General features: G+C 43.4%; 1 protein-coding gene across 1 annotated transcript in view; it reads left to right on the forward strand.

Annotated features, from left to right (window-relative positions):
• LOC133135857 (polycomb group RING finger protein 3) overlaps nucleotides 1–19,937 on the forward strand; it is a 60,148-nt gene that overhangs the window by 9,980 nt on the left and 30,231 nt on the right. The window lies entirely within an intron of this gene.

Raw genomic sequence — 19,937 nt, forward strand, 5'->3', positions numbered from 1 at the left:
TGGGCCCTTGAGCAAGGCCCTTAGCCCTGCATTGCTCCAGTCTTATCAACTGTACTTTGCTCTTGATAAGAGCATCTACCAATTGCCAATAATGTAATGTAATGTAATGCAAGGGTCTCTTGTCTTGGAGGGCCGCGGTGTCTGCAGGTTTAACTCCAGACCTGGAGGGCTGCAGTGTCTGCAGGCTAAACTCCATTCCTCAAGAGTCGCAGTGTTTACAGGTTTAACTCCAGTCCTGGAGGGCCACAGTGTCTGCAGGCTAAACTATTCCTGGAGGGTTGCAGTGTCTGTAGGTTTAACTCCAGTCCTGGAGGGTTGCAGTGTCTGCAGGTTTAACTCCAGTCCTGGAGGGTTGCAGTGTCTGCAGGTTTAACTCCAGTCCTGGAGGGTCGCAGTGTCTGCAGGTTTAACTCCAGTCCTGGAGGGCCACAGTGTCTGCAGGCTAAACTATTCCTGGAGGGTTGTAGTGTCTGTAGGCTTAACTCCAGTTAACTGGACCCCATTGTAGGGGTCCTCGCACGGGACTCCAAATTATGTAGGGTCCTTGCACGGGCCGCCAAATAACGCAGGGATTTTACTCTCTACGAAACCGGGGCGCCAGTTAAACGTTGTGTTGCAGTATAACTGCAAAAAGTAATCAGTCTCATAAAATTACTGTTATCAGAAATATCCAACCACAAATATAGTATTTCAATTAATTAAAATAACCAATATTAATGATTGAACATACCGATAACCTGAAGGTTGGAAGTTCTTCGAAAGACTGCTTTAACTCGGCTCTCATGTCTATGCGATTCCAAAACGGACACCGGGGTTTAATAAAATATATTTATTAAACAAACATACAAACACATAACAGATAAACTAACGGGAAGTTAGTAAGGAAATTTAGTTTGGTATGTGTGTGTGCGTGTGTGTGGCGCGCGCAAGCGCGCGTGTCGCTAGAGTTCTGGGTGTGGTAATGAGTTAGAGTTAGCTGTGAGAAGGGACTACTTGCGTAGTTTTACTCTATATATGCGCAAAAGACGGCGAATCAATTCACGTACATATATATGTAGCTAACCAAACACATTACAATGGTTGGATGGTAAATATTGAAACACAGATTCACAAAAACAGTTAAGACTAAACTAAACACTGGCTATGCCTGAATGTTTGTTTTCTTACTGAGTCCATACGCATTGCTGGATCCAAAAGACATGCTGTCCTTGTAGAAGCGGCGATGGTGCTGTGAATGGTGTCCGGGAGAGATGCGCAGGCTGGGGTGTTCCCGTCTTAGCAGCGCGTTGTCGTCTGATCCGCTGGTCCTTTTCCAGGTGTAAAAGTTCGTTGCTGTTTCGTTGTTGGGCTTTATTGGGGTAAACTGATGTAGCGTTCCGCGTACAACAATTTCCACTCACTATAGGCCACGTAGTTACCGCGAGGTAACTGGGTGTGTCCGTAGGCCTGGTAGTGCGCTGTGCAGCATTCAGCCTCTGTCCGAGTCTCGGAGCAGATGAGCTGAAGCGACTGGCCAAAAAGGGTGCGTCGAAGAGAACAAGCAGAAGAGGCAGAAAAAGCAGAAGAGCCAGAAGAGAGATCCCAAGAACGTGTCTTGCTCTTATACGGGACCGTTTATTGCTCCCGCCATTACGGGATTGGCTGAACCAAGTTAGACGTCATTCGTGGTGGACGTCGCAGAATTTTCCTGTGGGAATGTGGAAGTTGTAGTCCCTACACCATAATCCATTATCCCCCATGGATTTTCCCCATTTGCCTCTCGGGCTTTGCAACTGCATAATCTTAAAAAGCATGAAACATGGGAACATGGTGCATGGGAAGCCATAGGTGCCATAGGTGTCCGCAGCCCACAACACCGACTGCAGAAATGCAAGGTGTAGAGCCAGGGCTCACCTCAGCACTCCCGAACATCTGAGAGGAGATCCCATCCCATCCTCGTTCCTTCACAGCTAGGGGCCGGGTGTGTAGAAGGCCTGTTGAATATTTAATATGTGCAGCATATCCTGGTTGAACTGCAATTCTTCTTCAGTCTGTGTTTTGAAGATGGCGACACACACACGCAATGTGTATATGTACACGTGCTCATACACAGATATGCATATACACTCACCAAGCACTTTATTAGGAACATTTTTACTTTATTACACCTACTTAGTCATGCGATTATCTAATCATGCAATTGTGTGGCAGCAGTGCAATGCAGTACAATCCTGTAGATACAGATCAGGCGCTTCAGTTAATGTTCACATCAACCATCAGAATGGGGGGAAAAAGTCACTTTGACCGTGGGATGATTGTTGGTGGCAGACAGGGGGGGTTTGAGTATGTCAAAAAACTGCTGATCACCTGGGATTTTCATGCGCACTAGTCTCTAGAAAACTAAAAAAATCCAGTGAGCAGCAGTTCTGCAGGCAGAAATGCCTTGTTAATGAGAGATGTTAGAGGAGAATGGTCAGACTGGTCAAAGCTGACAGGAAGGTGACAGTAATGCAAATAACCACACATTACAACAGTGGCATGCAGAAGAGCATCTCTGAACACACTACGCATCATAACACTTAAGGCGATAGGTCTAAAAAGTGTAATAAATACCTAATAAAGTGCTCGGTGAGTGTACATATGTCCAGTATAAAGTTGACATGTTTGTCTTCAGTCAAATTAGTAAACCAAGGTTACTGTGACTTAACTTTACAATTGGAATGATATAATGCAGTTGTGAGAGGGAATGCCATATATAGGCTTAGTTAGCCTGCAGGTTGTCACTGCAGTCAGGCCGTTTAAGGTAGACTTTGTGTGCTGTTATTTCATCAGGCCAGAGCACATCGACTCTCGGGGTTCTGAAAAGTGTTGACCTTTCTTTTTTTTCTTTTTTTTTTGGCCACTCATATACTGACTATTATTTATTTATTAATTTCAAACCATTTCATTCTTCACTGGCAGTCCAGCTCCCACCCAGGGATCACCTCGGTTTGCGCCCTGACATTGCTACGGCAGCTGTTTGTCTTGTCCTCCGCGCTACTGCCATGATGACTTTGGATTAAATCAAAGAGGATGAGGAAGTTAGGAGCCTCGTGGGCCAGTTGGGCCTTCCTCTGCTTGTCAAAGGTCAGAGGTTGCGACCCCTGGCAGAGGCTCCTCAGGGTCCTGATTCTGGCAGTAGAGGGCCTCTGCTTTGCCTGTGCTTCAGCAGTTTTGAGCCCCTTATGCATCAATGTGACAGACCTGCGCCAGCAAGAATGAATGGTACTTTACAAAAAGCATAAGCTAGTATATATGGTACTTTTCCTGCTTTCTTTTACTATATCTTTTTTGCACCACTTGCACCAATGTGCCAAGTGTAGCCTAATTATGCAAAATGTGTGGGGTATCAACAAATGCAATGCAGTCATTCACCATTCCATATCAAGTCCATGTACATAATATTCATTTTTGTAACAATAGTGTATTTTTGAAAGATTATAAAACTCATAATTAATACATTTTGAAAATACCTTGTGTAGCCTATGAGGAAAAAACAACAACAGTAACCCACCCCCTTCCCAAAAGTTTCACCTCAAAATATGTGACTTTTATTTGGCAGTGAAAGAGGAAAGTTTTGGATCTTTTAAGTGCTCATTTACTTGGTGTATCCAGCACTCTCCAAAATAGGATGTCTACTAGACTGTTGCCTAGGAGATGACGATTGGTTTTACTAGCAGGCCTGCAAAATACGAGCATGCACATGATAAACAAAGTGAGTCCACTGTATGAAGGAAATAAGCTTGTCTGTTGTGACTCCAGTCACGCTTTGCCACACCGAATTGTATTTTAAACGGCATGGCATCAGCTCACCTTCTGAACGTGTCCTTACTTCAGACTGGCTGTGCATCGGAGAGTATCCTACAGCACCCTTTCGGAGCAGTGCTGCCCACGCTAACGCTGACACACAGATTATTGATGAGATATTGGGTCATTTTAAGCACTTGATTGCAGCAGCAGCGTGACTGTTTCTGTATTTACGTATGGTGACAGGTCTCTGTGTTTACGTATGGGACAGGCCTCTGTGTTTATGTATGGGGACATGTCTCTGTATTTACGTAGGTTGACAGGTCTCTGTGTTTCCATATGGGGACAGGTCTCTGTGTTTACGTATGGTGACAGGTCTCTGTGTTTACGTATGGTGACAGGTCTCTGTGTTTATGTATGGGGACATGTCTCTGTATTTACTTATGTTGACAGGTCTCTGTGTTTCCATATGGGGACAGGTCTCTGTATTTACGTATGGGGACAGGTCTCTGTATTTACGTATGGGGACAGGTCTCTGTATTTACGTATAGTGACAGGTCTCTGTATTTACGTATGGTGACAGGTCTCTGTATTTACGTATGGTGACAGGTCTCTGTATTTACGTATGGTGACAGGTCTCTGTGTTTATGTGTGGTGTCAGGTCTCTGTGTTTACGTTTGGGGACTGGTCTCTGTGTTTACGTTTGGGGACAGGTCTCTGTTTACGTATGGGGACAGGTCTCTGTATTTGCTTACGGGGACAGGTCTCTGTATTTGCTTACGGGGACAGGTCTCAGTATTTGCTCACGGGGACTGGTCTCTATTTGCATATGGTGACAGGTCGCTATTTACGTATGGTGACAGGTCTCTGTGTTTACGTTTGGGGACAGGTCTCTGTGTTTACGTATGGGGAAATGTCTCTGTATTTACTTATGTTGACAGGTCTCTGTATTTGCTTACGGGGACAGGTCTCAGTATTTGCTCACGGGGACTGGTCTCTATTTGCATATGGTGACAGGTCGCTATTTACGTATGGTGACAGGTCTCTGTATTTACGTATGGTGACAGGTCTCTGTATTTACGTATGGTGACAGGTCTCTGTGTTTATGTGTGGTGTCAGGTCTCTGTGTTTACGTTTGGGGACTGGTCTCTGTGTTTACGTTTGGGGACAGGTCTCTGTGTTTACGTATGGGGACAGGTCTCTGTATTTGCTTACGGGGACAGGTCTCTGTATTTGCTTACGGGGACAGGTCTCAGTATTTGCTCACGGGGACTGGTCTCTATTTGCATATGGTGACAGGTCGCTATTTACGTATGGTGACAGGTCTCTGTGTTTACGTTTGGGGACAGGTCTCTGTGTTTACGTATGGGGAAATGTCTCTGTATTTACTTATGTTGACAGGTCTCTGTGTTTCCATATGGGGACAGGTCTCTGTATTTGCTTACGGGGACAGGTCTCAGTATTTGCTCACGGGGACTGGTCTCTATTTGCATATGGTGACAGGTCGCTATTTACGTATGGTGACAGGTCTCTGTGTTTACGTATGGTGACAAGTCTCTGTGTTTACGTTTGGGGACAGGTCTCTGTGTTTACGTATGGTGACAGGTCTCTGTGTTTACGATTGGGGACAGGTCTCTGTATTTGCATATGGGGACGTCTCTGTATTTACGTATGGTGATGGGTCCCCATATTATCCCCGTACTATTTCACAAGTTTCTCCCTTTGCATCATCCTGCTTTCTGATTGACTGACCATTTAGAGGTCCGAGCCAGTGCCCCACATGAAACGGAACCAGGTAGAGGGAACGCTCTGGGATTTGCCCGTTTCAAAACTGACTGGCCTGGTGCATTTGACAGGTTTTCTGAGCCGACGGTCTCAGACACACGGATGCGTATAATGTTTCATGCTAAGAGCTGGAGGCATGTCCAGGAGAGATATGATTCAACACTGGAGTCCAAGGTGTAAGTATGTGAGAATGGGCTTAGCAAGCAGTGGCACAATTTTAGTAGGATTGCTGCACTCTCTATCTTGCTCTATAGATGTGTTTGGAATCTAGAGAAGTGTTCATATCCAAACTAGCATGTGTTCTTGGAGGCAGTGCTGAGGAACCGCTGCATACGTTATTGTATCGCTTGTCAATTTTTCACAGTGTTTTTAGTTATTTTTTTAGTCACAGTTCTATAAGTAAGCCAGCATTTCTGAAAGCTTTGATATGGAAGGTAGCCTGCTGACAAATTGAAGCTGGTATGTAATTCAAGCTGAAAAGTGCATTCCAGCCAGCGGCCGTGGAAATGACCGTATTGCATTTTGGATTTGTCATGTAACCTTCAAATCTGGCTGTTCTTTCAGAAATAATAACTGAGCCAGTTGCAGAAATTTGAAGTTTGCAAATACTTAGTTCCCAAATGAGTTTCTAATCTGTCAATCTGTCTAGCTCAGACCCTGCCCACGTAATAAAGGCGTTCTCATTTGTATCTCTATTTTGAATTTGCCTTTGACTTCGGTATGGTGCGCTGACTTTATTTTATCATAGAATCGGTTGTCAATTCAAGCAATTTTGAAAAATAACTCAAATGAAGTTCATCATCTGAAAACTGCTGAATAGAATGTCATAAACTTGCTGAAACAAAGTTCTGCCGTAGCATGCGTTGTGGGATCATCGTATAATCTAGTAAAATCCACAGTCACCTGAGGCAGTGCCGACTCAGGGTTTTTTTCCTTCCTGTGGGTGCTTCCTGGAGTGCTTCCTGGAGCACGGCAAAGAGACGTCTGACCCTACGAACCTGGGCCAGGGGTCAGACTTATTTACGTGGGAGACCTCCAACTCCCCTCCCCCTTCCATTGATATATCCATTAGCTGTTTTTTGTTGTTGTTGTTGTTGTTGAGCATTAGCCTTATATCCAAATCTGCTATAAGATAAATTCAGACCGAAGTTTTGTGGGGTGTTGCCGATCGCCAGTTGTTATAAGAGCACTCCAATGCAACTTGTCGCTCTGCTCAATTCCGTTCAGATGACAGACTTGTCTGACCTCTGACCTCTGACCTTTGACTCAAATACCTGTGAGTTAGAGACCTGACTGCAGAGACAACCTGCCAGGATAACTATATCTGGCATTCCCTCTCACTCCGCCACATTCCAGAGTTTCTCAGACGTGGTGTGAATGTGTGCCTGACTGATTTGATATGTGTTTTTTCTCCCATAATTTCCCCCACAATTCACAAGGTAGAGTGAGGGGTGGTAAATAGATCCTGTTCTCAGGAAGAGGTCTGCTTTTTATGGTGAGAGTGTGGAAGGTAAAGGGTTTTAAGGCTCACTAAATACAATGAGTCATCTGAATACAGTGCTGTTTTTAGTATGCCGTATTCAGGTTTGTACACAAACCTGAATATTTAGCCATATTTAGCGCTGTCCTAGTGAAATTAAGTTGGCTTGCTTTTGTGAGAGCGCAGGCTATATTTGCACTGTAAATTAATCTTTGGTTTCATTTAACTGGCTTAAGTTAAAGTGGATTTAGTTGCTGTTGAAATTGTACAAATATTTGTAGTGTAGTGTAAGTTGATTGTCCTTTGAGGTAAAAACCACAATAAAATAATATGTGAATAAACATAAATTAAAAATTATTTAAATATGCTGTTGTGTTGCATTCCATTTAAACAGTGCTGTATTTAATTTACATGTCATTAAAATCATGCCTGTTATTGGGGTCAGTTTTCCAACTATTAGCACCTGGGGCATTCCATACGAAATTGGAATAGCCTTTCTGGCCTCACCCTTTTAGATTGTAACACATTTTTATACACATTAACCTGTGAGTGTTATAATGTGGTTTGATTAACCAGAATGGCCAACCATTCAGGAGACAGGGCATCCTTAGAGTTGACCCATATTTGAACTCACCCTACCCTACTAAAATAAACCGGTATCATCTTCTTAAAAAAAAAACAAAAAAAAACAATAAACACTCTTTTTTTATTTTTTATTGGAAAGCTTACGAAGACTATCCACAATGTCAATACTTTTTGTCCAAAATAAATAAAAGGGTCTAAAAGGGTGAGGTCAAAAAAGAATGGAAAATATGCCTCACCTGCCAGCCTCCCTGGCTTCCAAACAAATGGTGGTTTTTATCGTGCACCTTTCAAATCCGAAGCACAAATGTATCAATCCAAGTAACAGGTGGGATTAATACGCTTATTATTTGCTTTTTCACTTATGCCCTCAAGGGACAGGCTCATAGGGTAACCGTTCCGTGATGTGAATGCTCGTTTTACATGAAGCCTTAGGTCACAGGCTGCATAGGCACAAACTCAAATAAAACTCACCCTTCTGTGTCTGGCCCACACATGCAAATAACTCTTTTTCTGGCTTGTTTAGTTTGATTATCAATTACACAGTAAATAACAAGGTTGGAATAATGCTAGACGAACGATTCTACTTAGTTACTTAGGCACTTATTTTGCGGGGTTTCAGTAGATCTTTCACATACAGTATAAAAGCATTAAATGACCGTATAAAGCTGGTTGTAGATTGTCGCAATGCTTAATATCACTAAAATTCCCATGCTGATGCAGTAATGCTGCTCTTGTTTGGAGACAGACTTCTTGTTTGCTACCTGGCTAAAAACCAGCTCCATTTAGACTACTTTGTGTTGGAATAGTGCACATTTTCAATGCAGTGACTGACCATAAAGGGCAGCTGAAGCTGTTAATTTTCTTCACAAGTGCCTCTCCATTTAGCAGTTGTAGTTTTCGACTGGCAAAATAAATGCTTTGTGTATCTCTGCATTGTTTAATCCCTGGGACTGAATTGCCATCCTGTAACCGAAGATGATGATGTAGGCTTGTTTTCATCGGTATTCTGTGTCCCTCTCCTGGGTGAAATTATCAGGCAGTGCTGAGTATTGGTTGGAGGTTTATCTCACCAGAGTTTGCTACTGAGGAAGCATTTTAACAGAAGGGGTACCAAAATGTTTTATTATGCTAGATATTGAATCAAACCAAGTTGCTGGTTAGATCGCCTTGATATTTTACAAGATTTTTCACTGACTTTTGAACCGGAGGATTTCACTTAATACTGTAACTGTTGTCGCCATCAGGATCCCTCAGAATTTCTATATTTTGAAGATCTGAATGCATGGATATGTCCAGGCCCTTTTAGCAGTCCTCTTGGAAGCAAGTACCATTAACATGAGGTATGAGCATATAAAAAAAAATACAAGTATCTCTATATTGTATTGGGGTCATTCCATGAAAAATCAACCAGAGGTGTGGGAGTTGACCACTCCAATTTTGCTTTGTGTAAATGTTCTTTATGCGCTCAGTGAGCACTTTATTAGGCGTTTATTAGACTTATTTTTTAGACTTATTGGTGCTGCTGCTGTAGCCTGTCCACTTAGAGGTTTGATGCATTGTGTGTTCAGAGATGCTCTTCTGCATACCACTGTTGTAATGTGTGGTTATTTGCTGTCACCTTCCTGTCAGCTTTGACTGGTCTGGCCGTTCTCTTCTGACCTCTCTCTTGTCTACTGAAGAAACATTTGTAATTTGTAACTTTTTTCAAACAAGAATTTTTATGGATTTCCGATGTGAAAGTATATGTTCCTGTAAATTGAGGTCCTCTTGCAAATGCATGACTGTATCAACTATAGTTTTTGTACATAGAGTATGTAGGACTATTATATATTTTGAAGAAAAAGTTTCATATTGGATGGTGGATGTAAGAACAGCTGAGTCTCTGACCTCCTTCAAGCGCAGACTGAAGACTCATCTCTTCAGGCTACACCTTTCCCTCCCTAACTCACCACCATGATTAGCCTTAGACTGTAATGGCACTTATGTATAGATTGTATAGATATTGTTACTTGTATAGATATTGTTTTGTTTTTTTATTGGCTGTTGTATTGTTGTACTCGGGGTATTCTAGCTGCCAACTGTGGTGTGCTAGGTTGGAAGTTGATTGTACTCTTCAAGGGTTCTGATTATCTGTATCTTTACACTAGGACTCGGAACTGTACTGTCCTCTCAGGTCCTCTTCGCACCCATACTTGTGTTTGATTTGCACTTTGTTGTACGTCGCTCTGGATAAGATAAGTAATGTAATGTAATGTAATATTGATTGGAAACTTTGTAGCATATTTGGTTGAACACTTTTTGGTCATTTTCTGGTCGGACCCAAATTTGGGATTGCATAATTTTTGAATAAATGATCTATTTGACGTATTTTTCCTTGTGGCTGTTCTTAACCAAAATATCTACTAGTTTTAGAATTTTGGAGGTCATACAGTGGTACTCTTCTAGTAAGACATCAAATATTGAAACAAAATTGCCAAGCGGTACAATTTAGCATTTATGAATGACCATAACTTAATCAACCATAAAAAGTTGACCATAATCAACTTTCTAAAGCTCAACAGAGGTTCTCCTCGTTGGCACCAAATCCATTTTGGCTAAATCTGACAGTTTCTCCCTCACCATTGACAACTCCACAGTCTCCCCTTCCCCTCAGGTTAAGAGTCTGGGTGTCATCCTTGATGGCACATTATCCTTTGAAAAACACATCAATAATGTCACTCGGTCTGCATACTTCCACTTACGCAATATTAATCGTCTTCGCCCATCACTTACACCTACCAGCACTGCCATTCTTGTCCACGCCCTGGTTACATCCCGTATTGATTATTGCAACTCCATCCTCTTTGGTCTTTCACGCAAGTGTCTCCATAAAGTTCAACTGGTCCAGAACTCAGCTGCCCGTATCATCACCAGAACTCCTTCCCTTGATCACATCACTCCAGTTCTCCAGCAACTTCATTGGCTCCCAGTTAAATCCCGTATTGATTTTAAGATCTTGCTGCTCACATTCAAAGCCCTTCATAACATGGCACCTTCATATCTCTCTGAACTCCTCCATAGCCACATTCCCTCACGTACTCTCAGATCCTCCTCTGCCTCCTTACTTTCCACACCATCTGCCCCCCGCCTGACCACCATGGGATCTAGAGCCTTTAGTCGTTCTGCCCCCCGCCTCTGGAACTCTCTGCCACAAGACATTCGCAACATTGACACTCTCCTCACTTTTAAATCTAGACTCAAGACACACCTTTTCACACTGGCATATTTAACCTGACCCTGATTGATGAGTTTTATGTGTCTTGTTGTATATAACACGTCAGTGCTATTGATTGATTAGTTTTTGTATGATGTTTTTACTGTGTCTTGTAAGGTGTCCTTGAGTGCTCTGAAAGGCGCCCACAAATAAAATCTATTATTATTATTATTATTATTATTATAATAACTTTTTTTGTTAGCAGTATTATGAAAATCCAAATTTATTTTCTGAAACTAGACTAAAATTGTGTCAGACTACACAGAAGTTTTTCCCTGCTTTATTGCCAACGATATGATGCTCCAAAATCGACACACCCCAATTTTTGCATACCCCTGTATGTCTCTAGAATGACAAATCCAATGAGGGTAAGGTTTTGGATATTCTTTATTGAATCTATAAAGAACATTTACACAAAGTTTAAACATAATTGGACTGGTCAACTCCCATACCTTAACTCCCATGACCCATTGTAGAATTTATTGTACCTGTGATTCAGCTGTCAGCTGTATGCATGTTCTACCATCCACAAAGTGAGCCCATCCGTAGTAGAAAGGATCTCTAAATCGGTGTACATTATCATGAATGTGTTCTGTGGCTGATCTCCAAAGCAGCGTGAGTTATAAGTGCAAGTCTGAAGTACGCTTTGTCAATTTGCAATTTGAGGGCAATATCATCCATCCTTCCATTTTCTATACTGCTTACTCTTGCTCCGTCTTGGGAGGCTGGAATCTATCCCAGCAGACATTGGGTGAAGGGCAGGAATTCACACTGCGTAGGTTACCAGTCTCTCACAGGGCACATACACCATTCACTCATGTAGATTCCAAATAACCAAACCTTCGTGAGGAAGTACTTGGAGGAAACCCACACAGAAAGACCCATGGCTGGGATTTGAACTCTGTAAGCAGCTGTTACTGCCATTTGTGAATAGGATTTAAATGAATGTACTGAATTCACTGGACAGAAATGGAATTTGAACCCAATGCAGGAGTCTTCAGTTCATGTTTTAGTTTGTATATCGGCCTAACATTTAGAGAAATCAGGCTTTGAAAAATGTGTTCCCATCGTTATCTGTGTCTTGTGTTTAGACGTTTGGGTAATCACCAGGAGCGCCACAGCCAGTAGTCTGCCAGCCTTTGTTGTCACTGTAAAAGATAAGGATGGCGCGTGTGGCCAGCTGTTGCGATCTCCTGGTTTGTGTCATTGAATGCTAGTTTTAGCCTTGCCCCAGCTCTGCTATATCTGCAGCCTCTCCTGCTTTCAGTAGCTTCAGAGAATTAACTCACGTCCGTCTTTTACTTTCCATATTTATCATCACTTCTGCCTTTTTAACCGAGACTAAGAAGCTATAATTGCACATGCTGGGATTGAAATGGCTCTCCAGACACATGCTGGTTTGAACTAATCGATTGTTTCCTTGGCATTCTAACCTTTAACTGCTCAGACAGCTCAAAAAGGTGTCATTTTCAACAATGCACAATACTCTTGTGAACCCCATGGAGCTGAAGTGACCTGTCCATCTCTCTTGCTTGAAGCCAATCAGAATAATGTACTCTTTACAGTAAAATGCAGCGATTGGTTCACATCAGTGAGAATGATCAGCTTCTCCCATTTTGGGTTTTGTATGTGACGGTGCCTTCGCTGGACATGCTCTTTCCTGGAGTGAAAATGCAGGTACAGTGAATCAAATCAAGTCCCACCGTTCAGGCACGTACATCAAGACCTGCAAAACGAGGGCGAGAATCGTGCGGTATTTAAGAAAACGGCTGCTGTGTTCATTGCCTTTGTCGTTGCCCGCCACACTGTCCTCCTCTTTGTTGGAGGGGTTCTTCCCGGTCACGCGGCAGTGGGTAATCCGACAGGTCTCAGCTGTGCGTCGGCTTCCACTGCCTGCGGCTTTGCTCTGGCCTCGGGATCCCCGGCCGATGACCAAGTCAGGGTGAGGCCTGCCACTGCTGCGGGGTGTGAGACCGGGCGCATCCAGTGCGCATTGCAGCGCGTACTCGAGCGTTCCAGCGCCTCCGCAGATGAAGATCGAGGTTCAGGGGCCCGTGTATTTTTTCTTCTTTTGGAAATGAGCCGTTTACCTGTATTGATGTACCCTTTGTCGTCACTGATGGGCTGTAGTACTGTTTGTTAATGTTAAAAGTCTCTCAAACAAAGCTATGCAAGTGTGCTGCCGTCGTCGAGATATCGCTAGCCTACAGTCGGGTATCTGTTGTGTTGTTTAACAATATCGAGGATTATCTGAGGATGAAATTTTAAGACTGTATTGTTTTACGATCACCTGATATGCGAAATGCATTGTTTGGAGAAAGGTTGTGTAATTGTTTGTTCATGAGAAGATATGATGTATATATATATTTTTTTGTTTTTGACTGGGAATTCCCATTGTTTCAAAAGGTCCAGTCACTCTTGGGTCCAGTGCACTAGGTGGGATTTTATTCCTCTATTGGAGGAGTGCTTTTCCTTCAGCTGGAGTGCCCCAGGTGTGGGACTGTATCAATTCACTCCCTCCATGTTGGGCAGAAAAAGGGGGAAATTTGCAGTTTTTTTTTTTTTTTTTTTTTTCATTTTTACCCTTGGGTAAAACTCAAAAACCAAAACCTTACCATCGAAATTGGGTACTTGGCTGCCTAATGAAGGCAGACTAACCCACCTAAAGATCAGTTGGTAACTGAACCCACACTGCAATGCTCTCTGGTTTACCCCACAGTTTTAAGATTTAAGATTCTGGCAGCAATTTTGCTCATATTTCAGCTTTGTAGTCACATTCAGGTGATAGTCAGTCATATTGCAGGGTCATAATCCCTATTCATTCATCATGAGTGATTTATAAAGCCCTCTTTCACCCAGTGCTTTCAGGCAGTGCTTTCAACAAAAAGGCTTCCGTTTTCCCTCTCATTTTCCAGCATTGCCGTGCTGCCATTTTGCCGACTTTGCCGACTAGATTACATTCATTTAGATTACAGACACTTTTATTCAGAGTGTTACTATGTTGGATAACATGAGTGCGTTCATCCAATTAATTTGTGCAGTAGTGCCAGATCTGGCTAACATTCTCAGACCGATGTTAGATGCATTGTCATTGCTGCGCTTGTGCAAGATGACTATCGAGACTTGTAGGTATGGTTTTTATGTTTAAATTCACTAGATTAGCCAATTGTGGAGCTCCAACAAATTATAGCCTTTAAGCCACATCATATTTGCGTACACGCCCTGATGTTATTTTGCTTTTACTGTGAATGTAGGCTAAACCCAAGGCTAAATCCAAAATTAATGTTCTATTTCATGTGCTCTAACACGGAGATTTGTTAAGTAGTCTTTGATGTCGATGCCCTTAAGTCAATTATACCTGTTGTATTTGATGACTAACTTTTTATTGGTTCAACTGACCCGTTATAAAAAGCTTAGAGCTTTGAGTGCAAGATCTGTAAGGTGCCTTTGAGTGCCTTTATAGATAATTAATTCTGTCATTTTGATGCCCTTCCACAGGGCAATCACAGGTGCTTTACAAGGGTAAGCACTTTCTGCACAGACACCAATCTATAAATACATCTAGCTCTGCTGTGCGTGTGTGTGTTTGTGTGCGAGTGGTTCTGTGTGTACATCCTTGTGCAGGTGTGTGAGTGATATTCTGTACATGCTTGTGCGGGGTGTGTTTGTGCATGGTCTGGCTTGTGTGAATGTATTTGTATGAAAGTGTCTGTGGTATTATTTGTGTGTGTGTGTGTGTGTGTGTGTGTGTGCACGTGCTTGTGCCTGTGTGAACTCCAACAAGATGGCTCTGTCTAGGCACGGTCCCTCCAGCTGCCTCCTCAGTGAAGGGACATCATTCCCTGCGGCTGCCAGGCCGGCCTCCTGTCCTCGAGCGGCCAGCGGCCTGGAACAGCAGGGTCTTTGTGGAGACGGGCCAGCGAGAGCTGTCCTTCACAGATGGAGCGCCAGCCACCTGAGACTGGGGGCACGTAATTAAGACCGCTGATATGCGGTTACGATGTTCTGAACCCAATGTTCTAATGCCGATGTAACAAATGGCAATATGTTCTTGTCCATATTGTTCTTGTTCTTGTCTTGCAAAGGGCATGGGAACCCCTGGCCTAATGGTGAATGGACTGCTTTTATGTAGTGCCTTTATCAAAAGCGCTGTACAATTGATGCTTTACACGCACACTCCCACACCAACGCTGTCATACAAGGCACCGACCAGCTTGTCGGGAGCAGTTGGGGGTTGGGTGTCTTGCTCAGGGACACTTCGACACACCCAGGGCCAGATCGAACCAGCAACCCTATGACTGCCGGACGACTGCTCTTACCTCTTGAGCCAATGTCACCCCACTGATGTAACAAACTTGTCTGCTCCTTGCTCTGACACAAGAACAAGGAGTTACAAGCTTGGAGCTGTCCAGTGGTTAGCTAGTTGAGCCACCCGAGTAAGTAAGATTGCTGGTATATGGTTACGATGTTCTGAACTGAATGGTCTCATGCTGATATAACAAACTCAACCACTCGTAGCTCTGACACAAGAGCTAGGAGTTACAGGCTTGGAGCTGTGCAGTGTTTAGCTAGCTCCGACATGATAGGAGTTACAAACTTGGAGCTGTGGGTTAGTTAGCTCTGACATGATAGGAGTTACAAGCTTGGAATTGTCCAGTGGTTAGCTAGCTTGTAGCAAGCGTAAGTGACATGGCAGCTGGCAAGGTCACTCTGCCACTTTCTGAGCACCAAAAGCTTCAGAAGTACTTTGTAAGCTATCATGCTCTTTGGGAACAGTAAAATGGATATAAAACACTGATTCAAGAACTGTTGTGCTGTTATTTTTGCCTTTTTATGAATGATGTTCAATTTTCTCCTACTTGGCAACTCTGAATTGTGCAATAATGGCTGACTTTTAGTCTTGTATTTGCGTGTTAAGGGCCCATTCCAGTGTATCTTTCCTGGAGTATCTTCTGAGGTACTCCCGAGTTTCTACTGCACTGATTTAGAAAGCTTAAAAAACAATCCAAACCACCTCCCCCCTCCTCTATCATGTGAGCTCTGGGGAATTATGCAGGCTTGGATCAGATGCCTTATTTGAAACCCTATCTAACTATCAAAGAGAGTGAGGTTTCATGAATCCCTTAATTGGGAGAGCTACAGTTGAGCAATGAAGAGGTTTTATTCTCTACAGCGAAGCAAGGTGATTATATCAATGATTGTTCAAAGCAGTGAGTAATCAACTTTAACCCTTAGATGCCAGTGAAATCCCTGTAGATTACTCTTATACAACTATATCATATCATTCATATGTATTATGTATTGTATGTTTTGATTATTAGCACAATTTGTTGAAAATTGTCCGATCTGCAGGAGGTAAAGAATATTGGGTCTACTACTGTGTATTTGTTTGAGGCACAAAATGGGGTGATTTGAGCTGCTCAGAAACTGCGGATCTCCTGAGATTTTCACGCCCAGCAGTAGCTGGAGTTTACAGAGAATGGGGTGGAAAAACAAAAGCCATCCACTAGGCAGCAGTTAACATGAAAACAACATGTTAATCAGAGAGGTCAGAGAAGAAGGGCCAGACTTGTTCAGGAAGGACAGGAAGATGACAGTAACTCACAGGAATTTCCAACAGTGGTATGCAGAAGTCCGTCTCTGAACACACAACGCGTCGAACCTTGAAGTGGATGGGCTAACGCAACCGATGACCAATTTAAGTCTAAAAAAATAACTCTACTAAATTCCTAATAAAGGGATCACTGCATGTAAGTGACTATTAACTTGCTGAAGGCAAATTCAGGCAAGGTTGGTAGTTCGAATCCCTGTGTAGCCACAATAAGATCTGCACAGCCGTTGGGCCCTTGAGCAAGGCCCTTAACCCTGCATTGCTCCAGGGGAGGATTGTCTCCTGCTTATTCTAATCAACTGTACGTAGCTCTTGATAAGAGCGTCTGCCAAATGCCATTAATGTAATGTAATAGGTTGCCTAATCATAACGGATATTTCCCCACTGAATATTTCTTAGAATCCCCCATCTTCATTCAGTGGACTCCCATACAACCTGTCTGGCCATATCTTATTTTGAAATCCCCCGCACCTGCTATTGACTGCCATTCATTGAACATCTGACTTGTAGCCTAACCTAAGGGTTTTTTTCCCCCTGTTAATGCATTTGAGGAGTTACCCACACTCTGGCAACCATTTGTGGTTTGCCTACAGACGTCCAAGGCAAAAACAAAAACAAACGAAAGAGCTGTCAAAGAAAATGCAACAACAAAACCAGTTGTTTCTCCCATAAACAATACTCGGGCTGGTCGGGCGTCTGTAAATGTGAAAAGCAAGCCAGGTGTGCTGACTCGGCAGAAAGCGGCTCTCTGAACAGACCTGTATGTGCAAGTTTCTGCTCTGAGCTTGTACAGCCAGCGCTTACGGTGAGATCCACAGCCAGGCCGGATTTACTGAGCATGTGCAGAGCCCAGTTGTATCAGAGAGTATAGAGACTTATGAGGTCCTCCCGTGGGATGAATTTCCATGAAAATGGGCTACTAAGGAAAGTCGACACATCGTGGTCAAGAGAAAAAAAAAACTGTGAATTGTTGGAATTGTGTTAAATGTTGCCTGTGCTTTCTGGATATACACGCAAGATGAATATCGAATGTGATGTTCTAGAAAGTGGTAATCATGGGTGCTAACTCTTGTTTGGAGACACGTTCTGTTGATTGGAGACCTGTATTTATGTTGTGTGTGAGTGTGTGTGTCAGTTATCTGTATTCCTGAGCAGTGTGAGAGTGTGAGAGCAAGAGAGAGATATGATCGGGGGCGCTGTTTTCATCCCAAACAGTCTGATGGCACAGATTCTGCAGCTTCACTGTATATATTACGCAGGCATATTTAGCAACTGCTTTTATCTAGAGTGACTTCCACACCTTATATTCTTTACACACAATACATTTAAATGGCTGGGTAGAAGTTAAAGAAACCTGGCACCATTAAGTACAACATTAACCTCAAGGGTACAGCTTGTACTGCCTCACCTGGGAATCCAGTTCCCTAACTGCTGTACTCTACCTTCGCCCCACCCAGATCCTCAGCTTTTACACACCTCCCCCTGTCCCCTGACTCCTGACTTGAAGATTTGAAGATGTTCTTGTTAGAAGCAGGAATTTCTGTTGCGTTTTGCATCGCAGCATTGTCCTTTGTCACGCCCAAATTTTCAGCATATGAGTCAGTTTTGGAAGGAGGCAGAACATTTTAACGGAATGCCTTCAGTTGGAGCCTGGCGGCCTGTAGTAATAGCTGTGGGGTAGTCAAGGAAATAATAAGCATCCTCCTTATTGGCTAATCTAGCACCTGTCATAGCCTCTTTCTGACTCGGATGATTCCATGAGCATTTTCACGCTGTTTCTGTGTGTGGTCTCTCCAGAGTAGACTTCAGTACCTCTGAAGAGAATGGCGAAAGTGATTACTTTTTTTAGTTAATGGCAGACATTTTGTTTTTTTAGTTAGCCATTTTAATGGTGCTATTTGCCATTTCTGGTCCTCCATCCATCCATCCATTATCTGAACCCGCTTATCCCGATCAGGGTCGCAGGGGGGCTGGAGCCTATCCCAGCATACATTGGGCGAAAGGCAGGAATACACCCTGGACAGGTCGCCAGTCCATCGCAGGGCACACGCACCATTCACTCACACACTCATGCCTACGGGCAATTTAGACTCTCCAATCGGCCTAACCTGCATGTCTTTGGACTGTGGGAGGAAACCGGAGTACCCGGAGGAAACCCACGCAGACACAGGGAGAACATGCAAACTCCACACAGAGAGGCCCCGGCCGACGGGGATTCGAACCCAGGACCTCCTTGCTGTGAGGCGGCAGTGCTACCCACTGCACCATCCGTGCCGCCCCATTTCTGGTCCTTCTGATGCTTTAGTTCTCCAAGTATCAAAGGTGCAGCACTGTTATAGTGATTTACAGCATACATGGTAACCCCTTTAGCCACACCACTCAGTAGGCTGCAGGGCCTCAAATCACAGTTGTGCTAATGCTAACAGAGTATTTGTGCTAATGCTAACAGAGCCCAGCAAAGCCCATCACTGTTTCTGAAATCACAGTCCTCACACACTGAGAACTGCTAGTTATCCTCCCTTTCTATACCTGGGATTCAGGTGTGATGGCAGTCTGGCAAATCAGTGGCACAAATTGCTCAGATAATTAGGCCAACCAGGCCAGGAAAACCAGGGCCGGATTTGGATTTGAGGATCCCTACTGGAGGGTGATCCAGTCACTGTACGGACAGTACCTGCTAGGATGCAAGTGTTTGATTAAAAAAAAACAAAACAAAAGAAAAAAAAAAAAAAAAAAACTTAATAAATCTGTTTGCTAGTGGATAACCCTTTTGTCATTCCATAAGCAAAGGAACTTTTTGAGACAATTTTGTAATAATGTATCAGGGGGTTCGCAGTTCTGTCGCACGAATTAGACCCGTTGCTGCAGTTCTCTTTTTGGGTGTGCATGTTCTCGTAAGCTGCTGATGGGACCTGCTTAACATCTGTAGTAGGAAATCACATGTGGCTGTTCGCTGCGTTCGAGGCAGATTGAATTTGAACCAATGAGATTACTTCCTTTCACTTTCCATTCAGCGTGAGGCATAACTAACAAGAAATATGCCAATGTCATTTATCGTTGTGCTAGCATCACCTGGCTTGCACAGTTAACCATTGATCACATTAATTCCCTGTCGTTGACTGTTCATCCCTATTGACCAGCGCTGAGAAACAAACACACACACACACACACACACACACACACGCCTACAGCTGTATTTGTCAGGTCATATATTGCTTGGCAGAAGTGGGTTAGTTTAACTTGTCCATGCAGTAAACTGATTAGGCTACAGATGAAATCTAATACCGTGTTAGCAGCAGGGAGCAACGTAAGATCACAGCTGCAAACCCAGCCACTGTCCCGGCCTCCTATGTTTTTGAGAGCTCAAGCTGGCCGAACCGAGATGGTCGGACGGAGTCACAGTGTGCTAATGCTAACAGAGCCCAGATCATTTTTTGGGTCTGGTTGAAGCTGCTTTT

The sequence above is a fragment of the Conger conger genome, chromosome 8, assembly GCF_963514075.1.
Source record: "Conger conger chromosome 8, fConCon1.1, whole genome shotgun sequence".
Lineage (NCBI taxonomy): Eukaryota > Metazoa > Chordata > Actinopteri > Anguilliformes > Congridae > Conger > Conger conger.